Below are 13319 nucleotides of genomic sequence, written 5' to 3'. Positions count from 1 at the left end.
AAACCATAGTCCTAGGAGACTTTTTAACTTTGATTGGAATTCTTGTAGCAGTACAAACCCTACCAACCACATTAACCTTTATGGCTTCTCACAAGCTATTAACTCCCCCACCAGAATTAACAAACTGAACAATAAAGAAAGCATCTTGGATTGGATTCTGACTAATAGTCCTCACCACACGTACACAACAGGAACACTCCCAGATGATCTTAGTGACCACCCGCTAACATACATAATCAGACATAAAACCAACTCAACCTTCCCTAACACTATCACAACTGTTCGCTCCAAAAAGCATTTTATCCCTGAGCTTTTCGAAATAGAACTTAAGCAATGTAATTGGTCACCATTAAAATCCCTCCCAATTAACAGAGCAGTTGAATACTTCAACTCAACATTTCTAACAATCCTTGATCATCACGCTCCAATACGCTGTACAAGAAATAAAACTAAACCTGCTCCTTGGCTCTCAAACAATACCAGGCAACTAATCATTCATAGAAACAAATCCTGGGCTAAATGGCGAACTACTAAGAACTCTACAGATCATCTAACCTTCAGACAGCAAAGAAATAACACAAAAAAGCCATCTTACTAGATAAAACGAACTACTATCTCTACCTACAACAATCCTCCCTCAAGGAACCTCAGAAGTTTTGGTCTACTATTAATAAAATTCTTTATCCAGGTGCAACTATTACCCCCATCCCCTCGGGCGCTAATCCTGAAAACTCAACTGAAACAGAAAATGCCTTTAACTCTTTCTTTACCAATACTATCCAAACTCTGGCTAGCCAACTATCCCCCAATATCTCAAAACTACAAACTCCCACCTCCAAGTCACCCCCAGTATTCAAGTTAGAACCAGTACCAACATCATATATTCGATCCCTTCTCCAAAAGCTAAAAGCAACAACCCCCTCTGCTGATAAACTCCCAGCTGAATTCCTGCAAATAGCATCTAAAGCCATAGCTTATCCCATCTCCATATTGATAAATCGAACCATAAACAAAGGTATTATCCCATCCATCTGGAAAATTTCTCATATTTTTCCATTACATAAAAGTGGTAGCTCCAACGACATGTCCAACTATCGTCCTATAGCACTGCTCTCTCCACTTGCAAAAATAATGGAAAAGTGTGTCCACAAACAGCTAATGAACCATCTTCTCCATCACAACCTACTAGCAAACTGTCAACATGGATTTAGACCTTTCCATAGTACCTCTTCTGCCTTGCTTTCCTTCACTAACTGTATCAATGAGAACCGCAACAGAAATATCCTCTCCTCAGCAGTCTTTGTTGATTTATCAAAAGCTTTTGACATGGTTAATCACCAAATCCTTCTTCACATCCTAAAGTCCTACTCACTGAATCCACTTTCAATGAACTGGTTCACATCCTATCTAGATAACAGACAGCAGGCTGTACTCTGGCAAAATACACTATCAAACCATCTGCCTATTACATTAGGTGTTCCACAAGGATCCATTTTAGGCCCTCTCTTGTTTTCCATCTACATCAATGACCTCCACTTAGCCATCCCTCTCTCCACATGTATTCAATATGCAGATGACTCTACTATAGTCTGTGCAGCCACCTCTCAAGCCGAACTTCAGGCTCATACACAAAAAGCTTTTAATATAGTAGAGAACTGGTTCTCTGACCGCTGCCTCCTACTAAACCCCCAAAAAACTAAACTTTTACTCTTTACACCAACCCAAAAGACTACCCCTGTACACTTCAGTATCACATCAAATAATGGCACCCTTATTTCTCCTGATCTAACCATTAAACTCTTAGGAATCACAATTGACAACAATCTCAACTTTGATACCCACATTAATGCCACAGTAAAATCAGTTAACCATAAATTAGGATCCCTCTACAGAATTAAACCTTTTCTTACACCACTGGCCAGGTCCACTATAGCTAGAACTCATTTACTCTCAACTCTTCTTTATGCCTCTCCCATTTACACCAACCTCTCTAAAAAGAACCTTCACAAACTAGCTATATCCTATAATAACATTGCCAGGTTTGCTACAAGCTCCCCTTTTAGAACTCATCACTGTCTTAATCTGAAACAACTAGGCTGGTTAGAATTTCTTAATCAGATACAATTTCTGCAACTTACAATAACATACAAGGCCCTTTATCAACCCCATAATACTCCCACACTCTCTAGCTTCATTATACCATACAGCAATCTCAAAAATTTACGCTCCTCTAACAAAATGCTTACACATATTACTAAATCTAAAAACTTAGCAGGTGATTCCTTGTTCTCTAACTCTGTCGGAAAAGTATGGAATCAATTACCACCCGACCTTACATCTCTGTCCTCTCCCACTTTTTAAAAGAAATCTAAAGCTATATTTCAATAATCACTGGTTATGCCCATGTTCTAACCCTGACTACCATTCTCTTGACTCTAATCTTTTACCTTTCTCCTATTACAACCTTCTTAGATTACTTCTATATCCTTTTCTCTCACATAGAAATAAGTGTTACTAGTACACCCTTCTAAGACTTGCTTCCAGTAGGAGTAGCTAAAAAAAAAAAAAAATTTACATACTACTATTTTTTTATATTCTTTTACAGTTTCTTTAGCTTACATGTTTAGGCTAAATTTATTGCAGTATAAAATTAGAAGTTATGTACCTACCATAACGTTCCATGTTAGTTGTCTTCTCTCGCCTTCTTTCTTGCTGGATGGGTTCGGAGCCGATCCTCGGCTCCGACTCGGCACTAGCTTTAGCTCGAGAACTCCTTTTACCAGCTCGAGGCAACCCTATATCCCATGATGCAAGGCGGAACTACCTCAGATCTCGTTTGGTAGCTAACTAACCCTGCTAAAGACTTATCCTAATATAATTAGGAACCATGGTTCCTAAAAGAAGTCCTCATAACAATGCTCCAGAGGAAGCAATCTAATAGGAACTCTCCAAGATCTGTCCAGGCCAGGGGAAGGAGGGAGGACGAAGAAAGAAGCAGAGAAGACAACTAACATGGAACGTTATGGTAGGTACATAACTTCTAAATGTTAAGTTGTCAATCTCGCCTTCATTCTTGCTGGATGGGACCGTCCTAGCACCTGTATCCCGGGTGGCTCAATGGAACAGACTCTTGAGAACAGTGGAACCAAAACTGGCCCTATCTCTGGAGGCCAAATCCAACTTGTAATGAGACACAAAGGTATGAGGCGTGGCCCAAGTAGCTGCTGCACAAATAGTGTCAATGGGAAGTCTATCCTGAAAGGCTACAGAAGTGGATAGACTCCTGGTCGAATGTGCTTTTGGCTTAGAAGATAGTTGTTTGCCCCTTAGAGAGTACACATAGGAAATGGTGGAAGTCAACCATCTAGATAAGGTCACTTTAGATACTGGAAGACCCAACCTGTTTCCTGCATAGGAGACAAACAATTGGTCTGATTTTCTAACTTGTTTAGTCCTATGTAAGTAGTACCTGAGCTGACGGTGAACATCCAAAAATGTAGCTTCTGTTCAGCTCTGTCAGAATAGTTAGGAAAGAAAACTGGTAGATCAATAGATTGGTTAATATTGGCTTGAGATACAACCTTGGGAAGAAAGGAAGGGTTAGTTCTGAGCGAAACCCTATCCTTATGAAACACCAGATAAGGTGAACGAATACAGAGGGCCTGAATGTCAGAAACTCTTCTTGCAGAGGTAACAGCCAGCAAAAATATAGTTTTCCATGTCAACAACTTTAAAGAACACGTAGCAGACGGTTCGAAAGGGGGTAGAATTAGGGATGCCAGCATTAAGTTCAGATCCCATTGCGGAGGAGGATGTTTCACAGGCGGTTTTAGGAGAAAAACTCCTCTCAAAAAGGCTTTGCATAACTTATGAGACATGATGTTATTGTCCTGCAAGCCAACATGAAATTTGGAAATAGCAGCCATTTGTACTTTGACTGTAGATGATGACGATCCCGAATGAAAAACCTCCGCCAGGAAATCCAAAACAGAATGTATAGGAGCGGTGAAAGGATCAATATTTCTGGCGTTTGCCCAAATAGAAAAACGTCGCCACTTGCTAGCATAAACAGTTCTAGTGGACGACTTTAAAGAAGACACTAAAATGTCTCTGACTGAGTCAGAAATCATTGGTAGCCTGGCTAGGGAAGGAAGTGGAGCAACCAAGCAGTGAGGTTGAGAGAATGAATGGCTCGGTGCTGCTGACCCGACTGGTGGATCAAAAGATCCGGAACTGGGTCCAGATGCCAGGGCTGCACCAGAAGGTGATGATGTAGAGACGGAAACCAAATTTGTCGAGGCCAATATGGAGCAATGAGGATCAATTTGGCTCTCAAAACGGTGGCTTTCTGAATGACTTGTGGAATCAATGGAAAGGGAGGAAAAGCATAAAGAAGTTCGAGGCCAATCCTGGGTTAGAGAGTCTCTCAAGGGTTGGCCTGGAAGAGGAAAAAGTGTGAAGTAATCTGGGCACTTGCTGTTTTGAGGGGTAGCGAAAAGATCGCAACAAGGGTGCCCCACTTCAGAAAAATCTGATCCACTACAGACTGATTGAGAGACCACCGTGAGGCATCAGAATAGATCTGCTTAGCCTGTCCGCCAATAGGTTGGACCTGCCGGGGATGTGCGTTGCTATCAGAAACCGCTGAGAAGAGATCGCCCATTGCCAAAGTCTGAGAGCTTCTCGACATAAGGGATAGGACCTGGTTCCGCCCTGTTTGTTGATGTACCAGACCATGGACATGTTGTCCGTCTGTACTGCAATAGTCCCTGTGGGAAGAAAGTCGTCGAGGGCTTGCAATGTTAAAAGCACTGCTCTCATCTCCAGGACATTTATGTGCAGGTGGTATTCTATGGGTTGCCACGTCCCGTGGACCATCCTGCCCTGATAATGCCCCCCCCACCCGATCAGAGAGGCATCCATGGTGACTGTGGCAACTGGAGGAGGAGGAACAAATGGTCGGCCCTGCTGAAGAAGAGGGGAAGATACCCACCATCGTAGATGAGCCCTGCAAGACTGTGTCACTAAGATCTCGTGTCTCATGGGCAGATCGTGGTACGACCACTGCGTGAACAACATCCACTGCAGGAGACGCATGTGGAAGCGAGCTAGTGGAAGAAGAACAATGGCTGCAGCCATTAGGCCTAGAACCTTCAAGACAAACCTGGCTTTGACCTTGTTGCTTTGTAACAGAAGCTGAACAAATTTCTGGATGTCCAGAATCCTTTGATTTGTTAGTCTGGCTAACATTTTGACGGTATCTAACTCTGCCTATAAAGGTGATAGATTGGCAAGGCAGCAGAGAGGATTTTTCAAATTCACCGAAATTCCTAGACTCTTGCAAAGCTGTAAGGTCTAGTCTCTGGACCGAAAACGCTGATCCCTGGACGTGGCGATGTGGAGCCAGTCATCCAAATAAGGAAACACTTGGAATCCTCGGCGTCTCAGGTGAGCTGTGACCACCGCCATGCATTTGGTGAACACTCTGGGGCTGAAGTGAGGCCAAAGGGCAGTGCTCTGAATTGGTAATGACTGGCTCCCAGCCAAAAGCGGAGAAACCTTCTGGAGCGTCTGTGAATCTTTATGTGATAGTACGCATCCTGAAGGTCTATCGAGCACATCCAGTTGTCCTTGCCCAGAAAGGGCAGAATGGATTGCAGCGTGACCATCCGGAATCTTGCCTTCTTGACAGACTTGTTTAGTCTGCTTAGGTCTAGTATTGGTCTCCAATCTCCCGTCCTTTTGGGGACCAAAAGAATCTTGAGTAGAAGCCGGATCCTACTTGGTCTGCCGGCACTGTTTGGATGGCTCTTTTTCCCAGGAGTTTTGAAACTTCCTGTTTTGCCAAATCCCTTTGACCGGGTGAGATGTCTGGAAGGGATTGTAGAGGTACGGAAACCTTTCAAGGGGATTTTGTAACCCTCGGATATAATCGACTGTACCCACTTCTCTTGTGATAGGGATTGCCAGGCTACTGGGTACAGCGAAATTCTTCCCCGACTGCCTCCAAGGGTGGACAGTGGAGCAACACCTCAGGGATGCTGAAAGGGCTTCTCAGGAAGAGGCTCCCTGTTGCCCTGGTTCTGAGGACCCCCCCTGCCTCTAGGGCGGCGTCTATTATTGTTACCCCCTCTGCCTCTAGGGGTAAACTGACCATGTGTGTCCGGTGTAGCTCCTTGGGCTTTACGGAACCACATCTTCCCCCCCTTCTGACCCTTGGGATATGGTCTAGAAGGAGTGGAAAACTGGACTCCAACGGCAGAAAGAGTTTTACCGCCCTGTTCACATCTGGTCAAAGTATCCTTCACCTGAGGTCCGAACAAAGCCGAACCGTCAAAGGGGGTGTTGGTGAAGGACGCCTTAAAGGGGTCCGCAAAATTACACAGCCGCATCCAGGCTTGGCGTCTAAGAGCAACACCTGTGCCTGCGGCCCTGCTCGTCACATCGGCTGCATAAGATATGACCCTCATGGAGGAGCTAGATATCGAATTCAGGATAGCTAGCAGAGAGGCAATCTTTTCCTGAGCCCCGCAGGTGAAGGATCCTGGACTACTTCCCCCAGTTCCTTGAGAATATCTCGTTGAAGCCTGGTGAAGTGACAAAGGTAATTCAGCGAACGCATTGCAAAGGTCGCTGAAGAAAACATCCGCTTTCCATACCTGTCCATGGTCCTAGAATCCTTATTAGGAGGATGGACAGGTACTGAAGGATCCACCAGTTCCTTCTTAGTGGCCGCCACCACCATAGCATCCACAGAGACACCTTTGGACAGGAACTGTTTGTCCGAAGGGGCCGTGATGAATTTGGATGGTCTCCTGGGGACAGGTTCCACAGAATCTGGAGCCGCCCACGCCTTCCGAGCCACTACCTGCATGAGTGGGTCGAAGGCGGAGACACCCAGGAGGTGGAGGGTCGGGATCCAAAGCCTCCAGGTATACCGACTCATCCTCGGAGGGATCAATGGAGGGCCAATTCCCCCTCTGTTTGAGGAGCTCAAGGATGTCTGAAAATGAGACATCCTCAGAGGGGGACCGTGGGGAACCCTCCGACTCATCTAAGTCAGTATCAGATGTAGTAGACTCAGGTGAGTCTGTGTCTTTCCTCTTACACGCCCTCTTCCGAGGGGTTCCCCTGCAGGGTCAGGAGAAACCTCGGAAGAGGAGGAAATTCCCAGTGGGGAAACCTGGGGCGATGGATCCCTGGGCCTGAGAGCAAGAGGCTGGCAAGAGGCATCTGCAGGCACTGATGAGGGAGGAGCTAGAGGGATAGACCGCTGACCAGGCTCAGAGGCCAGGACACTCCTCATCACCTCAAAGGCTCCTCTCCCCGGGAGACCTGAACACACCGCTCGAAGAAACAGGAATGGTCGGCTCCAAGGAGAGAGAAGGCTCGAGGCCGATGTCGGCGCCGAGCTTACCAAAGCCGAAGCTCCGAGAGGGAGAGCGGGGTCGGACAAGGGTCCGATGCCACTAGCCCCCTCGGAGCCGACAGTGGAAACCCGACGACCGGATCCCTCCAAGGAAAGTCTCAAGGAGGAGATCGGAGCTGAGGATGACGGAGCCGAAGGATGTATCGGCTCCGGCATCGAAACAGTCGCTGTCCCAAGAAGCTCCGGCTCCGAACTCTGGTGTGGAGTCGGAGGAGGAATCTCAAGAATTGGGGCTGTAGCCGAAGTCTGTTGAGACAGGCTATGGAGCATTTGGGCCAGTGCCTGAGACTTCAACAGCCTGCTTACCACCCTCTCCAAATCGTGGTCAGACAGCCTGGAAGATCTCGAAGATCGGCTCCGATGGCTCCGCTCCGACAAAAGAGGAGACCCCGGAGCCGAGTGAATACTTAGTATCGAAGGGGACCGGGATCTCTTGCGGGCCGGAGCCATCGGAGCCGAAGTCCCTTCAACCCCAGATGGAGCCGAGGATCTCGGCCCGATGCTGGATAAAGTGTCGGCTCCAGCCGGAGCCGACAAGGCAACAGTAGTCAGGGTATCGGAGCCGGCCGGCACCGAACCCACTACTCTGGCAGAAGAAGCATCGGCTCCAGCCGAGCCGATATCGGCTCCGACGGAGCCGGAGCCACCGGAGGAGGCTTGGACACTGTAGCCTGAGCCTTCGGTGGCTTAAGTGGTTTTCCTGCCCCTTGCTTAGGAGGAGAACCTTCAGGTTTCAACAAACCTCGGAGGATCAGTTTGTTCCTCCTTTCCTGCAGGACTCGCTGGCTAAAGGCATGACACAACGCACAGGAGTCCTGCAGGTGCAAAGGCCCCAGGCAATACACACAAGAAGTGTGACCGTCTGTCAGGGACATTTTCTGACAGCACTGGTCACACTTCTTGAAGCCTGAGACCTTGCCTTCCCTAGACATCCTAAAAGGATATACACAAACAGTCCACACAAACACACAACTTAATCCCTACACAGACACACAGGAAGGGAATAACTTGGGGAACTAGGCCTGACTAAAACTTTCACTGAAAAAACTATTTTAAAAGTTTAAAAAGGAAGGGAATAGGGTGGGCTGTACTAAATACAGGCTAACCTAACACTGAAGGGAAATTAAACCCCTAACTAACTTTTTTCTTATTTAACAAGAAAAACTTACCTCAGCTGGCAAAGGAGACCTCTTTCGCTAAGCGGCAAACGAGATCTGAGGTAGTTCCGCCTTGCATCATGGGATATAGGGTTGCCTCGAGCTGGTAAAAGGAGTTCTCGAGCTAAAGCTAGTGCCGAGTCGGAGCCGAGGATCGGCTCCGAACCCATCCAGCAAGAATGAAGGCGAGATTGACAACTTAACATCTGCCTTAATCGTATAATTATTGCTGTATAAAACTGTTTTTATACTATTCTCTATTAATTGTTTGTATAAATATTGCTGTATAAAAATGTTTTTATGTTATTCTCTATTAACTGTATGTTTTTCCCTGGAGCTTTTCTCCCCGGGCCTCTACTGAAAATGGACATATATCCAGTTAGACTAGCCCGGTCAACAAATGTAAAAATAAATAAATAATACTAAAAGGACCAAGAGAAGAAAAGGATTACATTCACTTTCCTTTTGCTATTCTAGACAAACTGCTACCTTAGAAGAGTAAAGAGAAAAGAAAAAAAAAACTAATTTCTAGTGCTATAGCAGAAAAAAGGTCTGCTTATCAGTTTGATCAATGGAGCTATTCCTTTCTGGAGTTATGTACTTCTGGTAATGTTACTCTTTTCATAGACAGCTATGAAAAGGGGCTACATAAACAGGAACCTAATACTTTTGCCTCTCTGAATCAGAGAACCTCACCCAGAACGGGGATACCAGGACCCATCCCTTGGCCCAAACTAGGTGGAGTATATCGAGTGGTTGGTGGCTGGGTGACCCATGCACTCTAGTTATGTTGACCCCAAGAAAGATGAACAAAGCTGCTGCGTGGCTTTACCAGTCACATGGTAAAGTCTGATGACATTGGGTTGTAACACAGGTCAGACAGCCAGCAGCTCAATAAACTCGGGAAACCACAATATGAAGTGATGGCATCCTGAAATTTCTAGCTTTGTCCATAGATTACAGATGGTCAGGAATGTGCAATCCAAATTCACCCTGCTGAAAATTACTGAGGTAGAGGCACAGGCAAGTAACTGTAGCTGAAGCGAGGTTAGTGATTGTGGTGGTTGCATCTTAATGTAAAGGAAGCTATTAAGTTAAAAAAGAGGATTTCCTTGCAATGTTAACAGGAGGGTCTCCAGGAATTAATGATATGTATGGAAAGGACAGGAAGGTAGCAGCTGCAGACAAGCCTGGGTGTGGGACTGTGGTGAAAACATGAAAAAGGACTTCTGGATCAAACCGGGTCTGGTAAATTACCAGGTGATGCAGGAAAGTGTTGGCAGACTTAAAATACAGTCAGATCTGTTCTAAGCAATGGTGGGGAACAGTAGACCTTGAATGATGGGTACTGTTAAGAGAGGCTGAAGGAAAAACTCTTGAGCATTCATTGCCAGAAGCAACTGGTGGGATAAGGTCCATTTCAGAGGAAGACAGCAAAGGTCCATTTCACAGGAAGACAGCAATCACCTGAGTGACAAAAAATTCTGCTACAGCAAAACTGTGACACTGAATGAGAGACAGATGAAAATTCTGAAGGCAATGAGTACTGCTGATGTGCTACTTTTACTCCATCTTTTCAGTGCTGTGAAGAAAACATGGATGCCACCTCTGGAGTGGCACTCTGGAGTTGTGGCCTCCACTTTTAAAAATGGAAGGGAGGGACAGGACAGTGTGATCCAAATAAATACAACCTGCACTCCACAGCCTTGCCAATGGACTGGAAAGGAGACTCCATCTAATTGTCAAACCTGTTTGGGGATTGTGGATACCTCAGTCCTTCTGCTGCATGCCATCTCTCCTGTACTCCATTAGAAGCCATTCATGTAAAAGGTCAGGCTGTCTCCCTCCCTCCAAGGATTGGCCACTCATTCTAATCTTCCTTTGTTGGCTTCTCTAATGTTCAGTCCATTAAACAAATCTGGGTTATCTATGTCAAAGTCAGGGCTTTATCTTTTTGCACAACACAGCCAGCAAGATAATGGCTATCTGAACTAAATGCTGAGTCTGCTTGTCCACCTCACACCCCTGACTGAGGTTTGACTGTAATCAGTATGGCAGAAATTATGGTCACAGAAACTTATTTCAACATATTGCTTCCATACACACTCTGTCCCCTCACTGGTATGCCATACTGGCAATCATTTAATAAACATCCTCCCTACCACAAATAGCCCTCTCACCTCCCAAATCTGACCCCATTCAAAATGTCTGCCTTTCAGATATCGGACTGTGGCCAAAGGGAAAGAAATACATCTGTAGTAATACACTACTGTATTATCCTCACTGGTAAGTCATGCTGAAACATTTATCAGCGACAAAGTAATGACCATTGCTTTACCACAGTTTATCCCCTTGTACTCCATTTCTGACTTTCTACCCTCAATTTAATATCTGACCGAGACTAAAGTGAAACAAATAATGCCTGGAGGAATGTGTTCTAACTTGTTTTCTTACACAGAAGCAGTCTCTGACCCTGACCACAATAAAGAAATAAATACATAGAGCTTATTGCTACCACTGTCTACACAAATAGCTGGGGTCCTGCTAATATTTTACATAGCTAGAAGAGAAAAACATCCCCAAAAACTAGACATCAAGATCCTACTGTTTATTTCTAGTCAAATGACTCCAAATAACCAGGTAAGCATGGAGATCAGTTGCACCAAGTAACCTGTATCATTATTTGACTCACAAAAGAGGCCAATGGACTGGCCAGTAAAAAAGCCGTGCTAATAAAAAAGCATCCAAGGGTTATTCATTTATTTTAGATGACCAAGGTTAAATACTTTATTAGTACAATACCTAATATACTAACAAAGTGTCCTTAGAACAGTAGAGAGATTTAATTTTAAGCCCATACCTTTTATTTTTTTATTTTAAAATTAAAGAAAAATACTGGAAATCTAAAACTTGACACCTACAGATTTATCCTTGTTTTGGGATATCAGAGCTGTAGCTGGTTCACCTAGCACCCAGCACCCCCCCCCCCCCCCAGGTCTGGTGTCCCTCAATTCTAACATTAGGTGCAAGCAAGCAAGAAAACAAATAAGTCTGCTCCCCAATCTGGTGCTCCTCACCTAAGGTGCAAGCCTGGGAATGTTGTTTTCCTGAAAAAAGGGCTCTTTAAAAGAAAAACAAAGGAAGTGGCTAGTTGTCAGAATCAAAATTAAAAACTGGCTTGGTACAATGTATGCCACACATGAAGTGCTGAAGCCCTTCAGTCCTGTGTTCTGATATCAAAGGCAGTATCAGAATTCACTGAATGTCAAACTGTATTATCGATCAATCAGCATCTCCAGATCACACCTCCTACCATCTTGCTGACTGTTTGCCTCCAGCTAGCTATATTTCTTGCACATACCAAAACAACTTGTCATGTAACCCTGAGTCTTGGGAGTTGTTTGCATATATTGTTCACAAGTGATCGTGAACACGATCAGGAAGCCGAGCAGTGCATGGTCACTGGTAGTAGTACTACAGAGTTGTGATGCACTTGTAGCATTCCAGCAAGAGTTAATTAAGGGGATGAAGTCCTCAGTTAACCACTCAGCATACATCTCCCTCCTCACCAAAAGTCACAATCTCAAGGCGATGACAGAAGGTTTTACTTCAGGGATATAAGTGGACAAAATTAGACTACTTCAGAGGATTGCTGGATCCTCTCATTTTAACAAAGTCCAGATTTGGCAAATCATTATAATCTTAGGATTATAAATGCTGTTCTTCTGGGCTGTCAGCAGACAAGCAAGGTGGTCTGGGCACCTACTAAGGATTATTCCTGGTAATTCCAAAAAGATGTGCCAGGCATGGCCCACTAGAAGGAGACTAGGGGCAGATCCAGGACATACTTCTAGATGGATTAGTTTTCTTCTGTAGCCTGGAAACACCTGGGGATTCTACAAAATGAGGTCAGTAGTGTTACTGAAGCTGGAGCCATACTCATCTGGCTACGACTATGGCCCTCACAAGGATACGCAGATTAGAAAACAAATGGATGAAAGGATGGATAGCACTGCTTTTCACAAGTGTCAGTGAATAGTCATCTAAAGCAGACTGGGACAAAACTGCTGGTAGGTACAGTACAGGAAGAAGCAGGCACCCCCCACAGGGTGTTCTTCATATGAGGGATAATCTCACTCACCTATGAATGCAGCACCTACTCTAAGGGGGCAATAAGGTATTTTACCTGAAATTGAAATATCCAATAACAAACCAGAGGTAACAGCCTTGACATGTAGGGAAAAACAGTTGATTGCAAGTTATACCCACTTCAAATGTAAATGTTTGAACAGCTGTTACAGAAATCTTGATGCTCAACAAAAGGGGATCCCTAGTTTCATTCTCAAGTCTCATGGGAGACAGCATCTTGAGAATACCAGGTGCGGGAGAGGTCTGCCTGGCTTGTCAGAACTTAAAAGAATGCATAAACAATGAATGATAACATTCAAAAGTGTGAGCATATCAAACAAGTGCTTATGGAGACTTACAGAAGAAAAAAAGATAAAAACAAAACAGGGAGAAATTATGAAATACCCATCCTCATCCATCAAAATCGCTGTTCAAAAGAATGTTTTGCATTACCTGCTACCACTGCTTCATAGTGGTTCACAGCCATCCTTCCCATAATCAGGAGCTCTAGACATAGCAATAACAAAACTGGCATAATACCCACACAGTGGTAACACTGACACAATACAATAAAATAAAAAAACACAGAAGTGTGTATGAAAACA

General features: G+C 44.7%; 1 protein-coding gene across 4 annotated transcripts in view; it reads right to left on the bottom strand.

Annotated features, from left to right (window-relative positions):
• Positions 1–13319, bottom strand: part of LOC122801775 (amyloid beta precursor protein) — a 3200820-nt gene that overhangs the window by 2739885 nt on the left and 447616 nt on the right. The window lies entirely within an intron of this gene.

Source organism: Protopterus annectens, chromosome 5.part0 (assembly GCF_019279795.1).
Source record: "Protopterus annectens isolate FY-2018-M chromosome 5.part0, PAN1.0, whole genome shotgun sequence".
In the NCBI taxonomy this organism is placed as follows: Eukaryota; Metazoa; Chordata; order Ceratodontiformes; family Protopteridae; genus Protopterus; species Protopterus annectens.
The sequence above is the reverse complement of the archived record's forward strand: the minus strand, read 5'-3'. Positions and strand labels throughout refer to the sequence as shown.